Raw genomic sequence first — 25,252 nt, forward strand, 5'->3', positions numbered from 1 at the left:
AAACATAACTAAAGTCTTACATGTAGGACAATATCTTGTTATTCACCAATTTTGGTGGTGATCTCAATATAATTTAAGCTATGGGATATGTACCATAGTTCAGAAGTTAAAATCTTCCAAAACTTATGGAAGATTTACTTTTCTTACAATATTTGCTGCTGATTAAATAAGGCAATGGAACCCAAATCCTGAAACTCACTTCCCAACATTTTCTGATTCAGAATGGCTGAATATATATAAAGCAAATAAAACATTTGATTTAAAGGACCCATTAATTGCTATTTCCTCTCCTATAACAGACCCCTGCTAAAACTCTCCCAGAATGATAAGATCTTACTCCATTTTTAGATTTTCTCTGAAGAAAGGCTTATAATGTCTCTAAATAGACCATGGTTCTGGTCCCCAATATAAAGAAATGTCTAGATTAAATTAACTATTGTTCTTGGAATATAAGCTACCTTTGTATGTAGCTATTTGCCCCATTTTTACATGGTTTTAATATCTCCTCACTTAGGCATATAAAGCTGCAAGTCGGTCCCTGAGTGGTCCCTGTGTTAGTCATCTCTGGGAGGAATGATGTGACAGAGCCTCAGTCTAACTTATAAAGTCATCTAGCTCCTCTTTCTATGTGGAGTTCAGATATAAAAAAGGAGAGACTTTCATAAACCTACATGCCTTCAAGAAAGGAGGTTATCAAACTCCCAAATCTCTTTTTCCTAATATTTGACTTAGAGAGATCTAACATGGTAGACCAACAGACATAGAAAGAAAAACAAAATCTCTTGGAAAAGCATGTCACTCTGAGGTAGAAAAGATGGGCCAGAAGATCTGCACCAGCTGACATTGGAATGCCTGCTGAAAAGAGCTATAAAATTCTGGCACATGAGATGGGGAACCTAGAATTCATCCTTGTTCAACATTCCAAAAGCAATAAGTTTTACAAGAAACTGAGAGTTACTTAATAAAAGTGACTCACACCTGTTGGAAAATGAACCCCTCTAAAATGGCTATTGTAAAAAAAAAAGGCTTTAGATTAGACTTTTAGAGACACCCTCTGGCTTCTGTGAAAGGTTCTCTAGCTCATGAACAGCGCCCAGTGCCACAGTATCCCCTCTTTACTGCATTCAGAATCTCAGGTAGCACGACTAATGATAGAACCCAAATGTTCATCATAGCTCTGGCAGACTGAGGCAGCTCACATCCTGAAGATGTAGCTGGACATGAAACTAGAAGACTATGACCAATTGTGGTGAGGCAAGTTGCATAACTGAGTTATTGAGAAATAACTACTGATGGAGCAAACATTCCTTTAGCACCGGTGCTAGCTACGGGGGCAGAAGACTTTAACTACTATTGAAGTTGAGATGTGACTAGCTAGCTGAACAGTGCTACTCAGCAGTCATCAGCACACTGACAAAGAAACAAAAGAAGACCTTTGTCCTTCTCCACAGCACTATTGAGAACACACAAATTGACCATAAGGGATCTGGAGTTATCAGGTGTTGCGCATAGGACTTCATTGAGGTAGGTCCTTCTACCTCAAACTATAAAGGACTCTCAAATTATAGGAATAGGATGATTTAATGAGTAAATAAGTAAAACGAAGATATTTTTGAAATGTTGTGAAACTTTTATCTAAGTCAGCTGATGCAAAGCCAGACTCTGTTTTTGGAGAGATGCTTTGCCAAGTGGCAGGTTTCCTGCTGTACCTCTTCCTAAGAATGTGTAATGCTGTGGTGAGGTCCCCATCCAAACGGCTTTGTCCACAGGGACAGTTTGTACAAGCTTTCAGACCCGCAGAGCTCTGTGCTTTGTTGGCACCTCTCTCCTAACAATAGATCAGGCTCTGGATCCTGTATAACTGGCTTCCTCATGCAGTGTATTTTTCCATTGAAGTTTCAAAATTAAACATGGCTCAAGAGTACAGTTCCTGCCAAAGTTCATCAATGTCATTTTCTGCTTGCAGAAAAAAGCTATTTTGAGGAGGTTTTTCTTAGAGCGTCAGCACACAGCTGTTGCTGATGTATAAAGCATGAAATACATAGACTCTAACCACGATCAAACTACACAGAGAGAAAGAAAACCACTGAATCCAAGACTTTTCCTTTCAATAAATCAAGAGGAATGTTTTAAACATACTTGTGATTATAGTTATATTCAAGGCACTCTGTACAAGAGAGATAAGTTCAGATTTGGGTTTTTTTTCTCCTTTTTTGTGTGTTCTGTTTTAAAGAAAGGAGGCAAATATCACCTAAGTGGAAGGGTATTTTCACACAAAGATGTCTTCTATACAACAATATAAAAAAATAGTTGACAGATAATTCAAAGAGAGCAATGCCATCACACACACACACCCACACATATTTATGTGCGTGGCTAGCAATCATTAGCATGTGACAGTACATAACACTCTCTGACCATCTGGTAAAGAAAATCTGGTGTTTGATTACTCAGATGTTTTCTCTCTCCACTCTATTACATAGAATGGAATCTTTTGCTTGATAAACAACCTAAATAAAAAACAAATAAGAAGCAGAAATGAAGAGAGATGGGGATTATCTGGAGAGTTATTAGGGTTTGTGATCTTTATCACATTTAATATTATTTAAGAGACGGAGACAATTTTTGTGGTATTTTGAAGATTTAGATTTTATTTCCTTGGTTAAAATTCTTGGAGAAATTGAACCTTGTCTCATATGGAAGGCATAAATGATAATTTAGTACAGATTTTATATATTTATCTTGACATAATTATATAAATGTGTTCAATTAAATGAACAAATACATGGTCAATGTGAGTTAGCAAATTTTAGAATTAATTTACTCATATATTAAATTCATTCATTAATAGTCTTGTATACCTATAACATATTCCAGACTACATTAGAAATTGATATTTCAAAGATAAATAATTTCACTACTAAACTCAAGGAGTTCATAATTTATAACAACAAAGATCCCAAATAAACAACTTAACATTGTACCTCAAGAAATTGGAGCAAGAAGAACAAACTAGATTTGATGTTTGTAAATGAAAGGAACTAATAAAGGCCAGAGCAGAAATAAATGCAAAAGAGATGAAAAAGAAAAACAATGAAACCAAGAATTAATTTTTAAAAAGATAAACAAAACTGACCAACCTGAAGCTAAATAAAGGAAGAAAGAAAGAGGGATTAATTTGAATACATAAAGTACTAGAAACACAAAGGACCCTAAGAGACTACTATCAACAATCACATCACAACAGATCAGCTAACCTAGAAGAAATTAATAGGGCCTTAGACACATATAACCTATCAAGATCGAGTCACAAAGAAATGGAAAACCTAAACAGATCAATAACAAGAAAAGAGATTGAGTTAATAATTTAAAAGTCTCCTGTCAACGAAAAGTCTAGCACTAGATGGCTTCACAGTTCAATTCTTCCAAATATTTCAAGAATTAGTATGGATTTTTCTCAAATTCTTCCAAAAACTTGAATAAAATGAAACATGTTCAAAACATTTTATGAGGCCAGCATTACTTGGATACCAAAGCCAGACAAGGACACTACAAGAATTCAGGTGAATTTTCCTGATGTAGATAGATGCTACAGTTCTCAATGAAATGCTGGCACACCAAATTCAACAACACATATCAAAGGGATGATTCATCCAAATCAAGAAGAGTCTATCCTAGGAATGCAAGGATAGTTCTGCATATGCAAATCTATAAATGTAACACACCACATTAAGAGAATGAAGGGCAAAATCAGGCAAATATTAAACAGAGACAGAGAAAATATTCAACAAAATCCAGCATCTTTCATGATAAAAATGTTCAACAAAGGCTCTTGAAAACAATAAAAGGCCACAGACGACAAACCCACTAAAACCATACTCAATGATAAATAGTGAAAAGCTTTTCCTCTGAGATCAGGAACAAGACAAGGATGCCTACTCTTGGCATTTCTCTTCAGCATAGTGCTGGAGCAATAAGGGCCATATAAAGGAATAAAAGGTACCCAAATTGGGAAGGAAGAAGTTAAATTGTCCCTCTGTGAAGACAACACACTTCTATATATTGAAAACTCTAAACAATCCACCAAACACTGATAGAATTGCTAAACAACTCAGTACAGTGGCAGAATATAAGATCAACATACAAAACTAAGTAGTATTTCTATGCACTAACAATGATCTATCCTAAAACAGGTAAGATTTAGAAAACTATCCCACTTATAATAGTTGCAAAAATAATATAATATTTGAGAATATATTTAACCAAGGCAGTGAAAGACCTATCCACTGCAAACTATAAATCATTAGTGAAATTAATTGAAGAAGACACAAATACAGTCAGATATTGAATAAGGATAACTTGGTGAATCACAGACCACATATACAACAATGGTCCTGTAAGATAATAACAAAACTGAAAAATTCCTACCACTCAGAACATTGTAGTTCTTATCACATTATAATGAAACATATTGCTTTTGTTTATAGTGATATCACTGTAAATTAACCTATAGCACATACAATTAGGTACAGTGCATAGTACTTGAAAATAAATGACTATGTTATCAGTTTATGTATTCTTGTTACTATACTTTTATCCTTATTTTGGAATTTACACTCACAAAAGATTTTTACTGTAAAATAGTATAGTTAGGCCATCACCAACTTTATACACCTCATGTTTATTTTGTCTCTTGATCATATCAAGAGGCCATACTGAGCATTTGATCTAAACCATCTAGTTTCACTAAGTATACTCTATAGTGTTCAAAGAATGGTGAAATTGCCTAAAACTCATTTCTTAGAATAAATCTCTATTGTTAGGTGACACATGACTATAAATAAAGATGTCCCATATTTATGAACTAAAAGAATTAATAGTTAAATGTCCATGCTAACCAAAGCAATCTACATATTCAATGCAATTTCTATCAAAATCCAGTGTCATTTTTCACAGGTATAGAAAAAGCAATTCTTAAATTCATATAGAGATACAAAAGATCATACCTGGATAAAAATAATGTTGAGCAAAATGAACAAATCTGTAGGCATCGTATTACCTGACTTCAAAATATATTGCAAATAAATAATAAACCAAAACATCATCATATCAGTATAAAAATAGACCTGACTGATGGAACAGCATAGGGATCCCAAAAATTATTCTGCACATTTGCAGTTAAGTGTATTTTTTTGTGGGGGGTGGGAGGAGTACCAGGGACTGTACTCAGGGGTATTCAACCACTGAGCCATATTCCCAGCCCTATTGGTATTTTATTTAGAGATAGGGTCTCACTGAGTTGCTTAGAGCCTCTCTATTGCTGAGGCTAGTTTTGAACTCGTAATCTTCCTGCTTCAGCCTCCTGAGCCACAGGAATTGCAGGCGTGCACCAAGGCGCCTGGCTGCAGTTAAGTGAATTTTTGACAAAGAGCCAAGAACACCCAATTAGAAAAGGACAGTGGCTTCAATAAATGGTGTCACAACAACTGGGATTCCACATGCAAACAAGTGAAATTAGACCTTTGTCATATATCCTATGTAGATATCAACTCAAAATATATCTAAAAGTCAGCTAAAAAGTCAACTCAAGATAGATTTAAGACTTAAATTTGAGACCTGAAACCTAAAAACTAATAAAACCTAGGGGAAAATCTCCATGTCTGAGCAACGAGTTTGGGGGATAGGATTCCAAAAGCCCGGTCAACAGAAGCAAAAATGGACAATCAAAAAGTTTTCTTCACAGAAAAAAAAATCACCAGAAAAGAGACAACCTATGGAATCAGAGAAAACATTCTCAAACCGTGCATTTGACAAGGGGTTAATATTCAATAATAAGGAACTCAAGCAACTTGATAGAAAGAAATCAAATAATCTGATTAAAAATGTATAGAACATCTGAACAGACAATTCTCAAAAGAAGATATAAAAACAGTGTGAGGTAAGAAATGAGGATGATGAGATGACTATTTCCTCCTAAAAGTATTGCTCTGTTTTGCTGTGTTTGGGGGCAGGGGAGGTGGTGCTACTACTGGTGCAGAACTGACAGCTTTGACAGCTTGGAGATGAAGGGGGCTGAGGGAGCAGCATCAAGTGCCTCCTAAGGACCTGCTTCAGTCATCTGGGTAAAGCAGTCCCACAGGTTGAAAGGAGGAGGAGGAGATTTCTTGTGATTAGGAGACATGCGCAGTCCAATATTCAACACATTAATTTTGAGATCTCAATTTGAATCCCAGTGACTATTAGATTTATAGAATTGGAACTCAGAAAAGTTATATGAGAGACTATATAGATTTGAGTCAAGTGCGGTACTCAAATTTAAGGCTGTGGTGATTGCTAAGGACTAAAGAAATTAAGGATAAAAGGGAAGAACTCCTGAAAAACAAAATTATACAGGAAGAGGAAACAATTCAGACCCATCAGTAGAAGCTAAAGGAAAATAGGAATACTGTCCCCATGGAAATGAAAAGAGGTGTCATGAAGGAGGGGAGTCAACCTATCCAAATGGACAGATACATGAGAAGCCATTTTCCCTTGAATGTGACACCAGAGACAACCGGCAATTTTAGAGGAAACAGTTTTACAATTTGAGAAGAAAAACAGGGTAATTATGATTAAATAAGAACTAGCTTTTTACAGGGACTTGGTAAAAGCTACTTCCACTGTTAAAAGCAAAAATGTAATAAAGCAAAATGTTTGCCTTGATTATTTGTTATTTGAAATTAAAGAGGCAAGAGAATGTTTATTTGTAAACAAACTGAACATACCAATAGAAACTGAAACAGGAGATACACAGGAAAGAAAGAGAACCACATGCAGAAAAGAAAGACTACCAACAAGTGTACTTTACCCTTTTTTCTGGACTCTATGTAACTAACTCTATCACAGCACTCTTATCTTTCCCCTCAACATTTTTTATGTTAATACCAATTTTTACAAAGCTGATTTTCATGTATTATCTCATTTGGTACTTATGACCATCCTTCTCTTTTAAGAGGTGCACAAATGCAACTAAAGCACAAAAAGATTAAGCAGTCTATCAGTAAGTGGTGGAGACAATATTTAAACCCTAATCTACCTGAATACAAAATCCCTGGATTTTTGCATTTTTCCAATTAACTATGGCTTATAAGATAGTTCGTCCTAATTTAATCTATTTAAGTAAGTACATTTAAAAGTTTCACAGCCATAATAATCAACACAGAAAAGCAGAGGGAAAAAGTTAATGATAACTCTGGCTGGAGGGATCCTCAAAATGCTATTAACTAGTGTATACACAAAATTTCCATGTTGTGCATTGTATTGTGATGCTGCCACCTTGTGGTTGCATTTGGGAAAAAAAGAAGATCAATTAAGTAAAGGATACTAAAAGGTGAGATCATCATTTGTCAATTTGCTCTAATACAAGAGTTCTCAACTAGGGCTACAAACTGAAATCAACTGATAGCTTTAAAAATATTTATTCCTGAATGCCACCCCCAGAGATTCTGATTTAACTGTTTTGGGGTGAGGCCTGGTCATATGAATATTTAAAAATCACCCAGGAATCATAATGTACAATATTAAGACTTTTATTCTAAGCACGTACACATTAGTAAACACAAGTTTCGTTTTTTTACTAAGAATACTTCATTTCCATTGAGGCAAGACAAAGCACTCAAAAGAAAATTTTTCTGCCTTCAATGATATGTAGTTTTGGTAAAGTGTTTTCTATATTTTAAAGAATAGAACAAAAAGATTTGTGAATCACAATTAAAGAAAACATAATATTTATATGTCACAATCAAGTGAAGTCTGTAGGCAAAGTGAGCAATGAGAACCTCTAAGCTTCTTGAATAAGTCATATATTTCCTGAAAGGAGTAATAGATTACTTTGTCCAGTAATCGCTACTTAACTGTGTGGACCCTGGTACTAGAAGATGAGTGACCTCGGGAAATTCATTCAGTTTGCAATAAATTGTTTCATTTACTGCTTTATTCAACAGAAAACTAATTCTAAACACAAGACAAATATAAGTTAATTCAACAAACCTCTCTTGAGAACTAGCAAGTTTGAAAGCACTGCACTGTAATGCATTCTATACAGAAAGTACTAATGTTGCTTCGAGACATCATAGCACTAAGTGACCAGGGAAACTTTTGAAAGCTAGCACTGCAAATTTGAATTATAATGTGAACTGAGTGTAATTAGAAATCTTAATTAAATAATGCTTCAGTGGTTTGACAAGGAAGTTAAATTCAGTTTTCCTAATTTTTCATTCTATTCTTTAGTTTTCTCAGGTATTAGGTTATAAATTTGTTAACTTTATACTATTTAAAATTTAGTCATGTCCTGAAAATGGAAATCTCTTTACTCCTCCATAGAAATTAAAATTTTCTATGGTTCTTTAACTAAAAAGTCTCATGACTTATGCCACAAATCACCCAGCACCCAAGTCATAAACTTTTATTTTTTCATTAATTCACTTAACATGTATTTATTAACTAACTACTATATGTTTTCAGTCATTCTTAAATTCCACCTCCCTCAAGCCTCAGGTCTGATTAATTTCAATGCATGTAGATTATTAGCTTCTAAATATCTCATGAATCATCCTTCCACGTCTATTCTCTGGCCATCAACAGCTGTAATGTATGTTACTAAAGATCTATACCTTCACCTTTTGCCTGCCTTGTCTCTGCTCCAGTTCTAATTTGCAGACAGAATGAATTTTTAGAAACTAAAATCTGATAATACTATTATACTTGCTAGTAAATGGCTTCCCTTCCCCTAGGATAGAGTGTGCCATCTATAACAATTCTTAGAAATGCCTTTACCCTGGTTCTTGCTTTCCAGCTCCAAATAATTTTTATCTTTTTTCATTGAGTTACCCCCAAAGATTTGCAATTCTCCCAACCTTCTCTTGACCTTAGAATTTGTGTATATACCTTTTATTCTGCCTATCTTTCTTCACTTGGATAGTTCCTGCTTTATCTTTTATTCCATTTAGATACTATTTCCTCCAAGGAGCATTTTCTAACTCACATTACTGAATTGAGTTTTCTATGTGATTCTTTCATATGATTAAAGTCTGGACTATGTATTATTCAACATTTACTTGTCTTCTCACTAGATTTGGAAAAAATAATCAAGAGCAAATAATGAGCTTTTTTTCACCAATGTCTAGTACTCTATGTAATACATAGCAGACATTCAATAAGTACAAATAAATGAACAAAGAGCAATTACTGTGTTCAAACATGCACCATATATGAATTTGGATATATTTGTCAGTAAAAAGATAAAATAAGTAATGATATGTTTGAAATTATTTAATTAATTTTACAAACCAACAGATTCCAGCTTTATAGATATACATATTAGCCACACAATCTTAGTCCAGGAGCTAAACACCACCAATATCCATGTACCTTTAAAATTCAAAAAATAGCTCTCTCTCTGCTTCCTGATCACCATGTGAGCTGCCTTCTGCTGTACTCTTCTGCCATATTGGTCCTGCTTCACCTGGAGCCCTGACGAATGTCTATGGATTGAGACCTCTGAAACTGTGAGCCCTCAAACAAACTTTTCCTCCTCTACAATTGTTCTGGTCAGGTCCTTTAGTCACAGCAGTGAAATAGCTGACTAAAACAGAAACTGGTACCAAGAGTGGGGACATTGCTGTGACTAACCTGACCATGTGGTTCAGAAGCATTTTGAGCTTTTTGGCATTGGTGGGAGGAATTTTGAGATGCTTAGCAGTATAAGCTGGAGATGCTTTAGATTATTGTAAGCAAATGGCTGATTCTGCTGGGAGCTCAGAAGACCAGAATGCCAACAGGACTGCAGACAGAAGACAGGGCTAAGAAGGGTTTCGAGGAAAAGGAGGACACTACTGGAAATTGACTAGAGGCCAATTTCTAGCTGGGACATTATCTGAATTTTGCCTGTATCCTGAGACCTTCAGTGAGGATGATTTTAAAAGCAATGCACTTCTTAATCCGGGTAGAAGAAATTTCTAGGCAACAGAGCATTCAGACGGTGGCATGGATTTTGCTGAAGACTTTTAGCCAATTTTTTTTTTTTTTTTTGTGTGTGTGTGTGTGTATGTGTGATAATCAGGAACAGAAAGCAGAACAAAAAGATTTGGAAAACATGGACTTAAATGGCCTAAGTAAAACTAGTGATAAGGAAGTTGAGTTGTTAAAGACACTGCTGCCACTAAAGAAATGGTGAAGACATTTCTTGTGGTGAAGAGACAGTAAGAAAGATGGCTTGAGGGCATCTTAGGATCTGGCCATAAGCACATCATCTAAAGCTCAAGAAAGTAGAGGTAAGAATTCTCTGGAGATCATTGGGGCACCCTTCTTGCACAAGGTGGCCAGGAAGTTTTTTCAACATGCTCAGCCACCCAGAAATTCAGAAGCTGCTGCAGCCAGGGTCTCTGGAAGCTTGGCTACTGCTCAAGATGGCACCAAGATCTTGGCATCAACGTCATGTTGTTAGTTCTATAGGAATGCAGGATGTTGGAGTAAGCGGGTTGTGGAGGCTTCTACCAATATTTCAAAGGAAGGCCTCGAAAGCCAGGCAAAGTGCAGCAAATTGGGAGTCCCTGCAGGTACTCCCTGAGAAGGCAAGTTGTGGAGATTTGAGAAGAAAGCTGAAACTGCAGTGCAGACCCCCCAAATTAAGAAATGCCAGTAAGGTGGGACGTGTCCTAGGAAAGCTGTAGGAATTGAACAGAGACCAGCCAACAGAGAGGCCACTTGGGCTTCAACCAACAAGGCCACAGGGGCGGAGCTACACAAGCCCTTTGGAGAGGACATTATGCCTTGTGCTTCAGATTCCAGACACAGTTCTACAGGACTTGTTTACCCAGCTGGATTTTGGTCTTGCTTTGGTCCTATCCCTTCTTTCTATGCCCCTATTTTTGTAAATGGAAACATTTACTTAGTACCTTTTGATATTGGATTGCCCTTAATTTTATAGGAACTCACAATGTGAGGTTGTGTTGAGCCTCAGAGAAGACTGGACTTTAACTTTGAGCAGTCTTGGAACTGTTGAGACTATGGGGACTCTTGGAAAGGGACAAAATGTGTTTTGCATTATGAGATGGTTGTGAGATTTTGGTGGCCAGGTGCAGAATGTTGTGGTTTGGATGTGAGGTATTCCCCATAAGCTCACATGTGAGACAATGCAAGAAGGTTTAGAGCAGAAATAATTGGGTTGTGAAAGTCTTAACCCAATCAGTGAATTTATACCCTGATATGGATTAACTGACCAGTAACTGAAATAGTAGGGTATAGTTGCAGGAGGTGGGAATTGGAGGCCTGGTATTGGGGTATATATTTGTATCTGGCAAGTAGAGACCTCTCTTTCTCTCTCTGCCTTCTGATCACCATGTGAGCTGCTTCCCTCTGTCACAGTCTTCCGTCATTTTGTTCCTGCCTCACCTGGAATCCTGAGGAATGGAATCAGTTGTCTGTGGATTGAGACCTCTGAAACCATAAGCCCTTAAATAAACTTTTCCTCCTCTAAAAAAAAGAAAAAGAAAAAAGAAATTAAAAAAATATTGATTATATTGCTTTTAAGGATCCAGAAGTGTTTTAAGTACTTCAGATAGAGCCATGTCCCAAAGAGTCGATGTCTCTCTGTTTGTGGATCTTTAACTCTAGTAAATGAGTTTGACAATTAAAAGAGATATAATATAAAACATTAATAATATTGAGAGAAAATAGTAAGAAGCTGGGGTATAATAGAGTGTTATTCTAGATAGGATAATCATGGATGAGTTCTTCGATAAGGTAACATTTGAGCAAAAGTTTTTTTGAAGTAATGAGGGAACCATGTAGTTAAAAGGGGAAGAATGTTCCAGATAGAAGAATTGTAGTGCAAAGACATCAGTGGAGAAGCTTGCTTATCATGGTCAGAAGAAACAAAAAGGCCAATACACTCAGGAGAGTGGAAAGGGGAAAACAGAAAATAAAATCAGAAAAGTAAGGAGGGGCAAAATGAAGTAGAGAAATATTTTCTACACTGCCCTCATGAAAAAAATAAAAAGATTGATTCATTATTACCAGTACTTACTAATGTAACCAAGAATGTGACAAAAATATCAAGATATGAAGGTTTTGCTGTGTGTGTGTGTGTGTGTGTGTGTGTGTGTGTGTGTGTGTACATGCTGACTTGGAATATCAAACACCTTTCTTACTAAGGGTTGTACTATAATTTGGAACAGCAGTGAAATAGATCAAGCCTTGAAAGCCATGATGAGTACTTGGAGCTTTACTATAATACAATGAGAATTCGCTGGAGCGTATTAGCTGAGAAATTATGTGACTTTCACATTTTAAAAGGAAAACTGGAGGCACTTTAGAGCAAAGACCACAAAGGACAATAGTGGAGCTGGGAGATGAGAGACTATTACATGATATGTGCAGAGATGATTGTATGGACTGATAGATGCTGAGTACTTATTTAGAAGGTCATCTCAGTAAGATTTGTTGAGAATAATGATCATTTTCTAGAGTTTTTATAAGGTTTTAACAAGATTGTATATGAGAAAGGTTTTTATAAACATAAAGAAGTGCTCAGCACAGCACAGGGGAATACAATTCAAGTGACATTCATTGATCATACACTATGCATCCACCATTGCTTTCTGTTCTCTGCACTCAGTAGATAAAACTGTATTTCTGCTGCCAAGTAACTTTGAGCAGTAGAGTTGGGGGAGATAAACACAAAAATGGATCGAATGGAAACAATATGTGACATAATGATATGTGGACAGTTCTCAAGGAAAAGAGCTAATTTAAAATTCTGAGAAGCAATAGCTCTTCTTATAAGACCTTCTTTCCATAGGATAAAGGACATGTAAGCCTGATTAAGATGTTATAGAATAAAAGAGAGCTGAAAAGAAACTAGAAAAAGGTTCTAGGTTAAATATCAACACAACACAGTATCACAGATACTGCTGAGTCAGCCCATTAATGCCACATGACATTTGAAACACTGTCCTACAGACACAAAGTAAGTGAGAGAAAGGGATTTGGGGCACTTCTATATCCATCACATGAATAAATAATGAGTTATCCTAGATATATTAGCCACAGAAATCACACTTCATCAGTTAGGATCAGTGAGTAGCCCTGGGATATGAATCCATGGTGAACACAGAAACAGGTACAGAATAAGTAACTCGCTTCAGGTAAACTGATTTAAATAAACTTTACTACTTTTACAGGAGTACTATCATATTTAAACTCAGATATATTAATAAGTTTTTCAATTTTATAATATTTACTAATTTTAAAATGCATAATTTTTGTTCATTTCAAATCTTGCTATTTTCTCGTCCCATCACTGATCTCTCTGAAAAAGTTTAGAATATGACATCAATGTTTTGGACTAATAAAATATTTTAGTCAGGTGTAAAGACTTCTGCTAATCTGGTAATAACTGCCTCTTATAGTGACATGGATTCAATACATTTGGCAGATTATACAAGTATTTATGTATTAACATACAAAATGATTTTATCATTAAAAATTAAAATATCATTAAAATATTTTTGTAAATTTATTTCTATTTTAAATTTCTTCAATATTCAAATTATTGAAATACTTCCTTTGTATAGAAAAATAGAATTTTTAAAGGATTTGTGATACAATGAAATGAGCATAGGCTTAGAACCTTAGTTTTTAGCTGTGGGTCTAGGTAAAATCATTTTAAAATTCTGTAAAATGAGATCAATAATACCCAGGTTAGTATTTTCCAAGTAATAAGGTTATTTTTGCTGTGATAATGGAGAATAGGAACACTGTAGGAAAGGTAAATAAAACATATGAGTCAATATGAGAACAATTCAAGAGTGTCATTAATATTTCTGAGACCCTACTTTCTTTAAGGAATACAGTTAAAAGCTGATACAAATGTGACTGTGGCAAAACACTCATTCTCAAGTTGCTCCCAGAGTGAAAAATTCTAAGGCACATGTGGTGGGCAAGGATGCTCTGGGGCTGGGAGGTTGAGGTGGAGCACAATCACCTGAAGGTGAGATATTATTTCCAATTAATAATGGACCCACAGGCATCTGACACACCCCACACATCTCAACAGGAATCTTTGCTTTAACAACACAGATGAGTTGGTAACTATGCCACTCAGGTATGTTGGGGAAGAAAAAAGCTTGAGAAACAAGCATAGTCACAGAGAACATCATACAGATATAAGGAATTACTATTGTCCTACTTTTCTTTTCATCCATTAGTGAAACAATTCAAGGACTAATTTGGAAACAATTAGTGGTTATAATCATCTTCACATAACTATCAATTATATTATGAATAACAAGAACTACATATTTTTGCTTTTGAAATAATGAAGGCTGAGTGGTGGTATATAATTGAATTACTATATAAATTTAGGTGAACTAAATCAAAGTAATTTATTCAAAGTATGATGAGACCTTGAGTCCAGATTGTTGACAGTGAATGGTTTTCATGTGTCATGACCTTTGTCTTCACACTGTAGCGCTTGGTCCTCTCCCGATGCTTGAAAACTCTTGGTTTGGAAAAGCTGGAATATGTGTATCCATATTTTAAACTCACTAATTACAAGTTAATATTTTGCTTAGATTATAGCTAAATTTTCCATTTGAGGAGAAGTTACTAATTATTTAAGAACGTCTCTGTGTAAGGATTCTAGCTAGGAATTAACCTTTCTTTGTGATTAAATAGGAATCACAAGGCAATAGAGCAAGGAAAATGAACAAGCCTGTCTCAGAAAAAGAAGTGATAGCAGATTTCTCTACTCTGAAAACAGCACTCCACCACATTTGTCATGAAACAAAGTCACCAAAATTGCTTTCTGCTGAACAAAGTCCAAAATAACTCACATCTTAGATATGAAATTTTCAGAAAAAGAACCTGAGGCATAGTGATTATATTCATTGCTTCTTTCAATGAAACATGAAAGAAGTTCAGTTTTCCAAATGTACTTAAAGAGAGACATCAGATTCTCCTTGGAATTAGAAACTATGGGGAGTTCCTTTTGGATATCAACTAAAAGTATTTTTCATAAACAGTAAACCCATTCTCTTTCACAAGATATTGTGGGCCACTACTCTACAAATGACCCTGTGAGTCTCATATTAAATCTGTGGCAGGTTTTAGAAAAGGTTTTTATCATTCTTACAACCGCCTTGTCATTAGAAAGGGCCATAATAATTTTATTATAGCACATACTCTGTGAAAGACCATAAACTTTTAATAGACTTATAAAAAGGGAGTATAACCTTTTCAATATTCTGCCTCATCGTTGAATGAATTCATTCTACCTTTTTCTCACATATAACCAGTGCCCAAGGGCCTAAGCAATGGTTTTACACTTGGGAAGAATATTCAGATCCAGCCTCTTCCCTGACTCTGAAGGTTACAAAGATTTAGCACCCAAGAGTCCTTCTGCCTGTTCTGGTTCTGATTCTTTTTTGCAACTGTTCAAACTTCCAGTGCATAAAGAATTTTGGTCTTAGGTCTTACTACAATTCTCATGCCATTCTGATGTCATCTCTAAATTTTTTATTTGGGGCTAAAAGAAAAAGTAAATATAAACATTCTACAGTGTTAAATAACTTATAACTGTTTTCACACATTCACTTTCAGTCTCATTAAAGATTATCCTTTCTAATTGTTTCTCCCTTCTCCCCTAGAATGTGAAACTTCTTAATTTACCTCTCAACCTTGATGGCATGACTGACTCTAAGCTGAACTTCTCAAATGAGATGGTTGGTTAATTTAACCCTATGATCTCTTCTGCATAGTGAAAAACTTGGGCCCTTTTGAGTGTTTTTGTTGTTTTCATTTGGTTATTTTACTTTTTTTGTGCAATGCTCAATATAACCAACTTTTTCTTTTTCTTTTTCTTTCTTTCTTTTTTTTTGGTACTGGGCATTGAGCCCAGGAGGGGGCACTTAACTACTGAGCCACATCTCCAGTACCTGTGCCCTTTTTAAATATTTTATCTAGAGACAAGGTTTTGCTGAGTTGCTTAGTGCCTCACTAAGTTAAGTTTCTAAGGCTGGCTTTGAACTTGCAATCCTCAGCCTACTGAGCTGCTGGGATTATAGACATGCAACACTGCACCTGGAATTAATCAACTTCTTAGAAAAAAAGAGAAGCAAAAATTTTTGGAGACAAACACGGCAAAGAAAATGTATGTTGCAAAGGAAGTACGTCTTTAATTACAAGAAATAAATTAAAAGCAGATGAAGAAAGTTGAATCTCCATTCTCATGATACCTGCATCATTCATTGAAGAATAATGTGACCAGAGAACTATAAACCAACTGCCAATTTAACCCTGGAAAGCCTCCCAGTCCGAGTAAAAAAGCTAGCTACTTAAATAGTACACAGTAGCTGTTCATTTCTGTTTCTTGAAAAAATGCCATTTTAAAATTGCCTAGGACATCAGGAAACTATTTTTATAATGTCAAAATTTCCAAAAAATCATAATAGTGCAAATAGAAGGCATAGCATTTTAAATTTATCAGTTGCTTTCCTTTCCATTCTGTTGCTAAAAATAAAAACAAGATCTTTACAAATGAAAGAGTCTTTTAATACAAATACAAAATTATCCCAAGGAAATAAGCTATAATTCTCTACAAAGTGCACTTAATTTCTTAAGTCAAAGTTCACTTAGGCCTATAAACTTAGTAACAGTAAAATATCACTATTTTTTGGACCCCTTAACATAAACTTTCTCTATGAGTCCAGTGCTTTTTATATTTTTAAGAATTATATTTGGAGTAAAAGAGCTCCAGAAACCTGATAAAGCTTATGAGCTGTATCACCAGGAAGATGGATATATAGACATAATTATAATTTCAGAATCTTTTTCAAAAGTCCCCTGAATTTCCTGCAGCAAACATAATGGAGTCATAAGAAAGCTGAGTGCTAGACTGTGAGTTCCTGAGGGCAGGGAAATAATTCCCTCATCTGTGAGTCTTGAGCTCCACTTTAGGGTCAGCATCACATAGGGGTGCAGTAAGCACTTGTGTTGAATAGTACAGGATGGATTTTAAAAATAAATAATATTCTGTTAAAATTTAATTGTAAAATTAATTTGCATTGAATCTGAAAGTAAAGGAGCAAAGAAAACCGTTTCAAGTAGCAAAACTATGTAGGAATTTAAGCAGGGCTACCCACCAAATAAGTGTTCTGCTTGAAGTAGAACAAATATGGCCTATAAATCACAGAGTTTATAAATAATAAATATGTAGGCTTTGCAGAAAATCAGAAAAGAGACTTCACTAGTAAAGAAAAAGGTATGTCTTGAGAATGAACCATTCGACCATTCCAGTTTTTTATGCTTTCCAACCTGATATGTTCAACAGATTCTGAATATCCCAGTGAATAGAAATGAAGATGAATCTTTCTTTTCAGTGGAAAAATTTTCTAAAATTAGAGACAAGGCACTTCGTTCTGCATGAAGTACATATTCCTATTATAAGTCATGTAGGGAGAGGAGCCTCTAAGAGGCTAAATCTATCTACAACAAACATTTTGACAAGATCCCACCAACAAAATACGTGGCATCAAAATAATCCAAATGTGATTCAGAAGATATCTTCACTTTCACAAGTGAGACACTGGGCATGCAAAATGTAATGAAGTTATATTTTCTCTGGAAGGCAACTAGTAAATTGCTTAAATTTTGCTGCTGAAAGAATACATCAGCAATGAACAGATGGAAATTTAAAACTCTGCAAATGGCAAATATTAGGAATTATAGACATTCATTTAACTTTCACCAAGCAAATGAGAACCAGAAAATATGAATTGCTCTTTCTATAATTAAGCACATAATTAGAGTGCATCAAATTCATATCCATCGTAGCTCATGTTTCTTCCCACTTATATATATATATATACATTCTGAGCCTAACAAACCTACTTAGAGTTCATATCCACACTAAAAGGGTCTTCCATGACAGATAGATGGCACTGAGCTATTTCTTAAATTAAGCCTGCCAAGGTGTCGCGCTAGCTTTTTCACAGTATGACGCATGCTGCAATAATAAGAAATCACAAGACTCAAAGAGGTAGTCCTTGTGTTAGAACAGATGGAGAGAACAGCTGAGAGAGGGATTCAGCCAGTTTATTAACTCCATGTGAGTAGAAGAAATCATATTTAAAAGAACTCATAGGAACATTAGTCTGAGAAACAGAATCTAAATGATAGCAAGTGGACAGAAGAGAATAAGGATACTCCACATTACAACATCCCTCTTAAAACATACCTCTTAAAACCAAAAGGTCATCCATGACCTACCTGCAAATTATAGACCAAACCAGTGATGAGCACTTGGGAAATATTTAGTCTTACTGTCAAATTTAAAATGCAGAAAAAATTTCATAGCATAGAATGAAAATAAAATCACCAATATGCTAAATATTTTAAACGATTAGGCTTTTCCTCAAACTGAAATGAGGTAGTTTATCCTACTAGTGAAAATACTGAAGAAAATATATATTTAATCTTTTCTTGATATTCATAAAATTCCAGAGACAATATTAGAAATCTTTTGAAAGAAATTTTCTTCATAAAAGCTCCAAGTGGGAGATTTTGGGGAAAAAAAAAGGATTGATGTGCTTTATCAAACAGTGATATGTCTAGATGCAAATATAAAAGAAAAAACTTTATATACATTTTCCAAATTGAAATCCAAGGTAATAAACATGATTCAAATTTCTTGAGAAATATAAAAGAGACTTTTTCTTTCTTAATAAGAGTGGGTGCACATACATAGTTTCAAGAAGCAAGTAATTGAATCCAAGGTCATAATCAGAAAGGCAGGCACTAGATGGTCTTATTTTCTTTTAATGAAAAGAAACAAAAGCTTTCTCTATCCACAAAATGTTAAGAGAAACCAGTTCTTTTTATTTTAGTAAAATAAGATATTTCTTTCTTTCGTCATAGTTTTCAATTTTCTCCGAAAATTCCTTAAAGAAATCAAATTTTGGGCTGAGGCTATAGCTCAGTGACAGAACACTTGCCTGGTATGTGTGAGGCACTGGGTTTAATCCTCAACACCACATAAAATCATAAATAAAGGCATGATGTCCATCTACAACTATAAAAAAATTTAAAAAGAAATCAAATTTTACATTTCTGATTTTTTAAATTATTTTACTGAGTTGCTATTAAATTTTATATAACAAACTTTATATGCAAACTGACTTCATCTTCGGGCACAATAATGGCAAATACAAATAATATCTATTGATGGCTTTAAGCATGAATCTGTATTCTGTGGCAGAAATCAAGAAACAAAAACAGTACTCTCAGAATTTCAGATGGATGAATTATTCATAAACTGTCTTGAAGACATGCCCTAACCTTCTGATATTACTCACCAAAGGAAAATGCCAACTACAAAGACTTTAATCCCTTTCTCCCAAGGGGAGAGACAGTCTGTGCAAAGAACTGTTTTTATTTATAACTAATATAAATCATCTTTTCTAGGTACTTCATGTTTAATACACATTTCTAAACTAAGGCTCAATGATTTATTAAAACGATTACACAATATTCAAAGCAAGCATATGTATGTGTCAATCAGTGGCTTACATCCAAAAAGGGAACAACTACAATAATTTTTTTAATATATATGCATTAAATTCATAATTACTGTAGCTCATATTTTTCTTATCATTTCTAAATGATAAGAAATCACTTCACTGTTATAATCAATATTCACTGAGCATAAAAGAATCTATTAAACATATTTATAATCACGTATACACATGGAGTCTAAAAGAGTATAAAAAGTACATTTATAATTATATATATTTATAAGCCTATTCTTTACCATGTTGTTTTGGGAATTTATTATGGATTCAAGAGAATTCAGTAGTTAATGAAGTTATAGTGAAAGTAGAAATACAACAAAAAATATTCATAATGTAGATGCAATAGTGCCAGTAAGTGATATTCATAATCAAATAATGTTAGCTTTTATTGTAAAAATACATCCTAGAGAATTAAAAATAAAAGGTAATAATAAGTGACAATAATTCCCTACTACTACCTTCAACTACTTGAATTTTGTTTGAAGGATCCAGATAGCCAATGCATTCATAAATGAGTCTTTAAGCTATAAATTTAGTCTTTCCAAATAGTTAACATAACAACTTTATAATTTTTTCTGTTATTTAGTAATAATCTATGCATTTCAGTTACCAAAACCTGGTCAGATCACTGTTTATATTCAGAACCAAATAGTTGTCCAAGAATTATAGGTAGAGATAAATGTGCATAATGTGTAAATTATTATTCAAAACAGTTGATGCACATCTGGTCGAAGATTAGTGGATTCTCATTGCAATTTAGTTATAGCTAATTAATACTGGGAGGTACATGTGATTACAGATCTCTCTTCCATTCAGGAAATCATATACTAAACATGTTAAATAATCAAATAAAATAAAAAGTTTCTTCAGGAGACAGTAAGTTATCAAAAGTTTCCATCCTATAAAAATTTCCATTAGCCATTAACTGAATATAAACCTACCAAGTTCAATGAAAACAGAAAACTTTTTGTTTATTATTTTTAAATTTACTGCAAATCACCATCATCTATGTCAGTGTGGAACATAAAGAGTAGACTCCATTAACATTTACAGAATCAGGGAATAAATTACTATGCTGTTAACAAATAAAGGCTCTCTGAACAGCTTGGTAGGTACTGGATTAAAAAAAAAAAGGAGATACAAAATGAAGAAAAGACAAAGTAGGAAGTAGTAAGAAAGAAGTGTATGAGAAGGAAGAATGACAGAAGTTTCTCTAGTGTACTTCGCCTACTTGTCAGAAGAGTAGAATTAAAGGAAGACTCAACTACAGGAAGAAAGATAGCTGGATCCTTTCACTGCCCCATGTTGTCCAACAATCCTGTAGGCTCCCCTTGAGCCCACTACAAGCTGGAAGAGAGACATAAACATATAAAAGGGGGAAGCACACATATTCAGTGAAAACCCCAGTGAGAAATGCTCTTCTGCCCTCAGGACTATCAAGTTAGTATTTCTTGGCAAGAAATCATAAAATATTGGAACCAAATAAATAGTTACCGAGGAGGTGCCGGAGGAGGTCCCCCAAACCTTCTAACCTCCAAAGTCTTCTCTCCAGTGTCGGTGCTCAGTTCTTTGGTTACTTCCCTCTTATTTGGGGATTTCAGCGTGATTAGGCAATGATGACTAAGTAAGTGACATCGTTGGGTGCATATACCCACACATGTCCTCATCCATGATCAGCTCTCTATCTCAGGGGGCTGACCCCTCAGAGATGCATTTCCCCTGGGCTCATCTGTCAGCCTCAGGGCTAATCTCAGCCAACAGAAGGCAGACACTACCAGGAGAGCAGGAGACACTCCACGCCACTTGTCCCCTCCCTCTGTTCAGAAGCAAGTGAATCTCCTCTGTGTCTTTGACTCAAGTTTTCACAGGGCAGGCCTATCACTGCTCACCCTTGGATCCAGTAAACTATCTCTTCATTCTAGTGCTAGTGATTGCTACTTATATTAGCCAATTTCGGAGAATATCTGCTCTAGCTTTTGCAATGCGATCTAAGAACATTCTAAGCTTTGTCTCTGTTTAAATGCTCTTTAGGGATGCACCTGCTTAGATCTCTGATCTGAGATGCATGTCTCTCCTGACTGCCCCGGTGGTCTTAACTGTCTGTCCTACCTTATTTGTCCACATGTCTGTATCAGCTCCTACTCAGGATGACAGACCAGATTCTGGAGCCTGCCGACCACAGGCTTCTGATTTATTTTCTGTTCTTTCTGATCCTGTGCCTAGTTCTACTCTATTTTCTCATCAGGGTATCTGGTTCTGTGTCCATGTAGCTGCTTACAGTTGTGGAGTTGATATTCTAAGTGTTGATAATTGCTGAGCTGCAGCACAAAACTACGCTACAATGACTCTAAACTCTTAATATTTACCTCGAAGAGATTTTCGGAGATAGGCAACATTAAAATTTACATTTGTCTGTTTCAAGAAGATTGAAAATAACACACATTTCCTGCATAGTTGGCATCTGCCTTCTCTTTGGTAATATCTAGTAATATACAATAAAATGACACATAAGAAGATGATAAAATACTGTCAGATAGCATATCTGCTCAAAGGGCATGAAATCTGTGATGTAATAAAATAGCTTAACGCAGTCAGGTTAACTTTTTCCTATAAATTCTTTCATTGTAGGCAAAAATTATAATCCCTAAAGTAATTAAATAGTAAACAGTAATATCAATAAAACTTTTAAGGCTCTATTAATTACGTTATGTTATGAACAAACAGTAAAATATGTAACACTGCTGACTATTCTGGGCTTACATTTTCTCAGTGCTTATTTTAATTGGACTTTGGCATTATTACACATGTGCTACCTTGCTTCCCAGGTTAGGCTCTCACTGGGAATCTGAAGGTCAGGTTGTTTAACTAAGGATATTCAGTATAGGGAGATTAAATTTTCACTCAGCCTGGCTCCAATTCCCAAACTAATATTTAATTAAGTAAGAAATATTGGGCAAGCTCAGCTCTGACCCTGTTCCCTAATCACTCTCCACCCAAACTGGTTAGATTAGTCACACTTTGCCTTTGGTCTATTCAAGTCAGCTCAAACAGGACTGCTACCCTTCTTCGGATCCTCAAGGACCTGTGGTTCATGCACTCTTGAACAGAATTCTCAGATGCCAGATGCCTGACTGACTCAACCCTGCCCCTCTGTTCAGATCCCCGGAGCACCATTTCAGCCCTTAGTGACTGAACCTGGGCCTCTCTGAGTTAGACCCTTCAACTTAGTGGTCTGACAGGCTGATCACTCCTGACAATGAAGTCTGACTCCCAACATTTGTCTCCCTTAGGGGATGGTTTTAGTGTCAGAGATTGATTCTTTCTTTTTCTCAAGAATAGAGAAATTAAGAAATGTCCTCTCATCCCACACAGTTTAAATTGGCTTCCTTATGATGATGAATTTGAGTTGTGATGTCTTTGGTTTGGTGATGGAATGTACTTCTCCCTCTTCAGCTCCTACGCCCTACTCTCCATCTCCCACTTGGTTATGTACAAATCTATAGAAACCTTTAATAAAGATTCTTACACTCAGGAGTTTTTTCATGGTGCTCTGAAGTTTAAAACAATGGTTACATTTTTCCAGATATGATGGTACATGCTTATAATACCAGCAGTTTAGTAGGCTGAGGCAAGAGGACTGCAAGTTTGAGGCCAGCCTCATGGAGGCCCTAAGCAACTTAGCGAGACCCTCTCTTAAAATTAAAAATAAAAAAAATGGCTGGGGATGTAGCTCAGTAGCTAAGTCCCCCTGGGTTCAATCCCTCGTATCAAAACCAAAAAGTTACATTTTATGTCCCTCTTAAATACTCTTCTTTACTTGCCCTGAGAGGTAATTAACTCTACCTTGGTTTAGAGTTCACCAAAGAGATCAAAAGTTCTCAGTAACCCTATTCTTTGGGAGCTAGGGAAATGCCACCATTCTACCCTACTAGAGTCTCTAAGCTCAAGAATCTGTTAAGAAAAAAAGGAAACAAAATGAGCCTTATTTCAGTATTTTTCTTCAATGGTGTACACAGAAGATAGCAAACTGAGTCCCCAAAAGAAGCCTGAATATCCCCTACTTTCCTAAAATAAAGTTATAATGAAGATTTGTGGGCTCTATACTTTGTTTTCTTTTGGTTTAAACTAATCGCACTGGATTGCCTTACATTTGGCAAAGTAGATGTGTATCCATCATCAAAAACCAAGGACCAACCCGTTAAAAACATGTGAAAACTACATGACCTTTGATAGGTTTCAGGCACGAGCAGTGGGAACATGAGGTTAAGGGGATAATTCTATAAACTGGGCCCCCTGTGCTGACCCCACATGCTCTCTTTAAAAAACAATTTATCTGTAACCCTACCTGGCTTAAGTCAACAGGATATGTCACATTCCTGAGTGAACAACCTGCTATCTACAGGAGAAATGCAGGCTTGTTTTGCCAGTAAGAAAAAGACAGGTTACCTTGAAGCAGGGATAGAGTCAGGGCCACTACTTTTGTGATCCTCCCACAGACCAGATCCCAGAACTCAAGAAGATAAGGATAATTTACCCTAATCATTAAATATGTGAGAACAAGTTCCAGCTACAACTTGTTAGCATGGGGCACAGTGATTCAGCCTTGCTTCAGACATTTACCAGACTTGAAAGTCTGATACAGCTCTGCTGTGGGTCAGAAGTCAAGAGGTGGACCTGGGTGGGACTCTGGAAATTTCTGGAAATTTCTGAAGGACTCCCAATAAAACTGGAATGGGGAGGGGAGGTGCTACCCTCTGAGAGGACCCACTCTCTTCCTTGAGAGTTTCTCCTTTTCCTATTCCTTCTAATAAACTCTGCTATTCTTTTACTAATCTCCTTTCTTGCCTGGAATCCTCTCAAACAAGAACACAAGCGGCTGGGACCTCTGTGGCTGTCTGGCTTTGTCTCTGTGGGAAGATCTCCTCTGCAACAGTTTTTAATATTAATCAAAAAATTGTTGGAGAATATTTCTATATTCCTCAGCCAGCTGGACTTTTTCATCAGATACAACTACCTTTTCCTAATACCAAAGGTAGTAAAGCTTTTCACGTAAGTCATAATAGCAATAGTAATAATAGTGACAATACTAATGATGATTTATATGCTCTTTACTGGCTGCCATTGCTGTACTAAGCATATTAAGAGCACATATTTTTTTAAATTCTTAGAACACTATATTGTAAGTATAACACAGGTCAACTTGCTCAGTTAGGAAGACGGAGTTGCAGAAAGTTTAAGAAATTGATCAAAGCCAGCTAGCATGGGCAGAGTAAAAATTTAAGTCTAACCCATCTTTTCACATCCATAAAGGTGCAAACAACTCAACAGACTGCAATTGAATGCAATATCTTTACCCTCTTGATGAACATTGAGCCAGTTAGAATACCAACCCATTATTTCACAAAAAAGGATTGACATTTAGTGTGGCCTTTGTGCTCTATTTTGGACATGAACTTTTGTTACTCTGAACATTCTTTGACTAAGAACTTGCTAATAATTTGGGCAGTTATAACTTCAAAGTCTTTATGCACTACTGTATTGCACACATAGGCCATTATTCAGCTTGATATCCAGATTTTTAAATTTTCAGCTTATGCGAACATAATTAATTTTCTCTAATATAGTTCTAAAAATATTAATAGGCT

General features: G+C 35.5%; 1 protein-coding gene across 1 annotated transcript in view; it reads right to left on the reverse strand.

Annotated features, from left to right (window-relative positions):
- Positions 1-25,252, reverse strand: part of MAPK10 (mitogen-activated protein kinase 10) — a 379,461-nt gene that overhangs the window by 14,121 nt on the left and 340,088 nt on the right. The gene's annotated exons all lie outside the window — the stretch shown is intronic.

The sequence above is a fragment of the Spermophilus citellus genome, assembly GCF_964194105.1.
Source record: "Spermophilus citellus genome assembly, chromosome: 8".
Classification (NCBI taxonomy): Eukaryota; Metazoa; Chordata; class Mammalia; order Rodentia; family Sciuridae; genus Spermophilus; species Spermophilus citellus.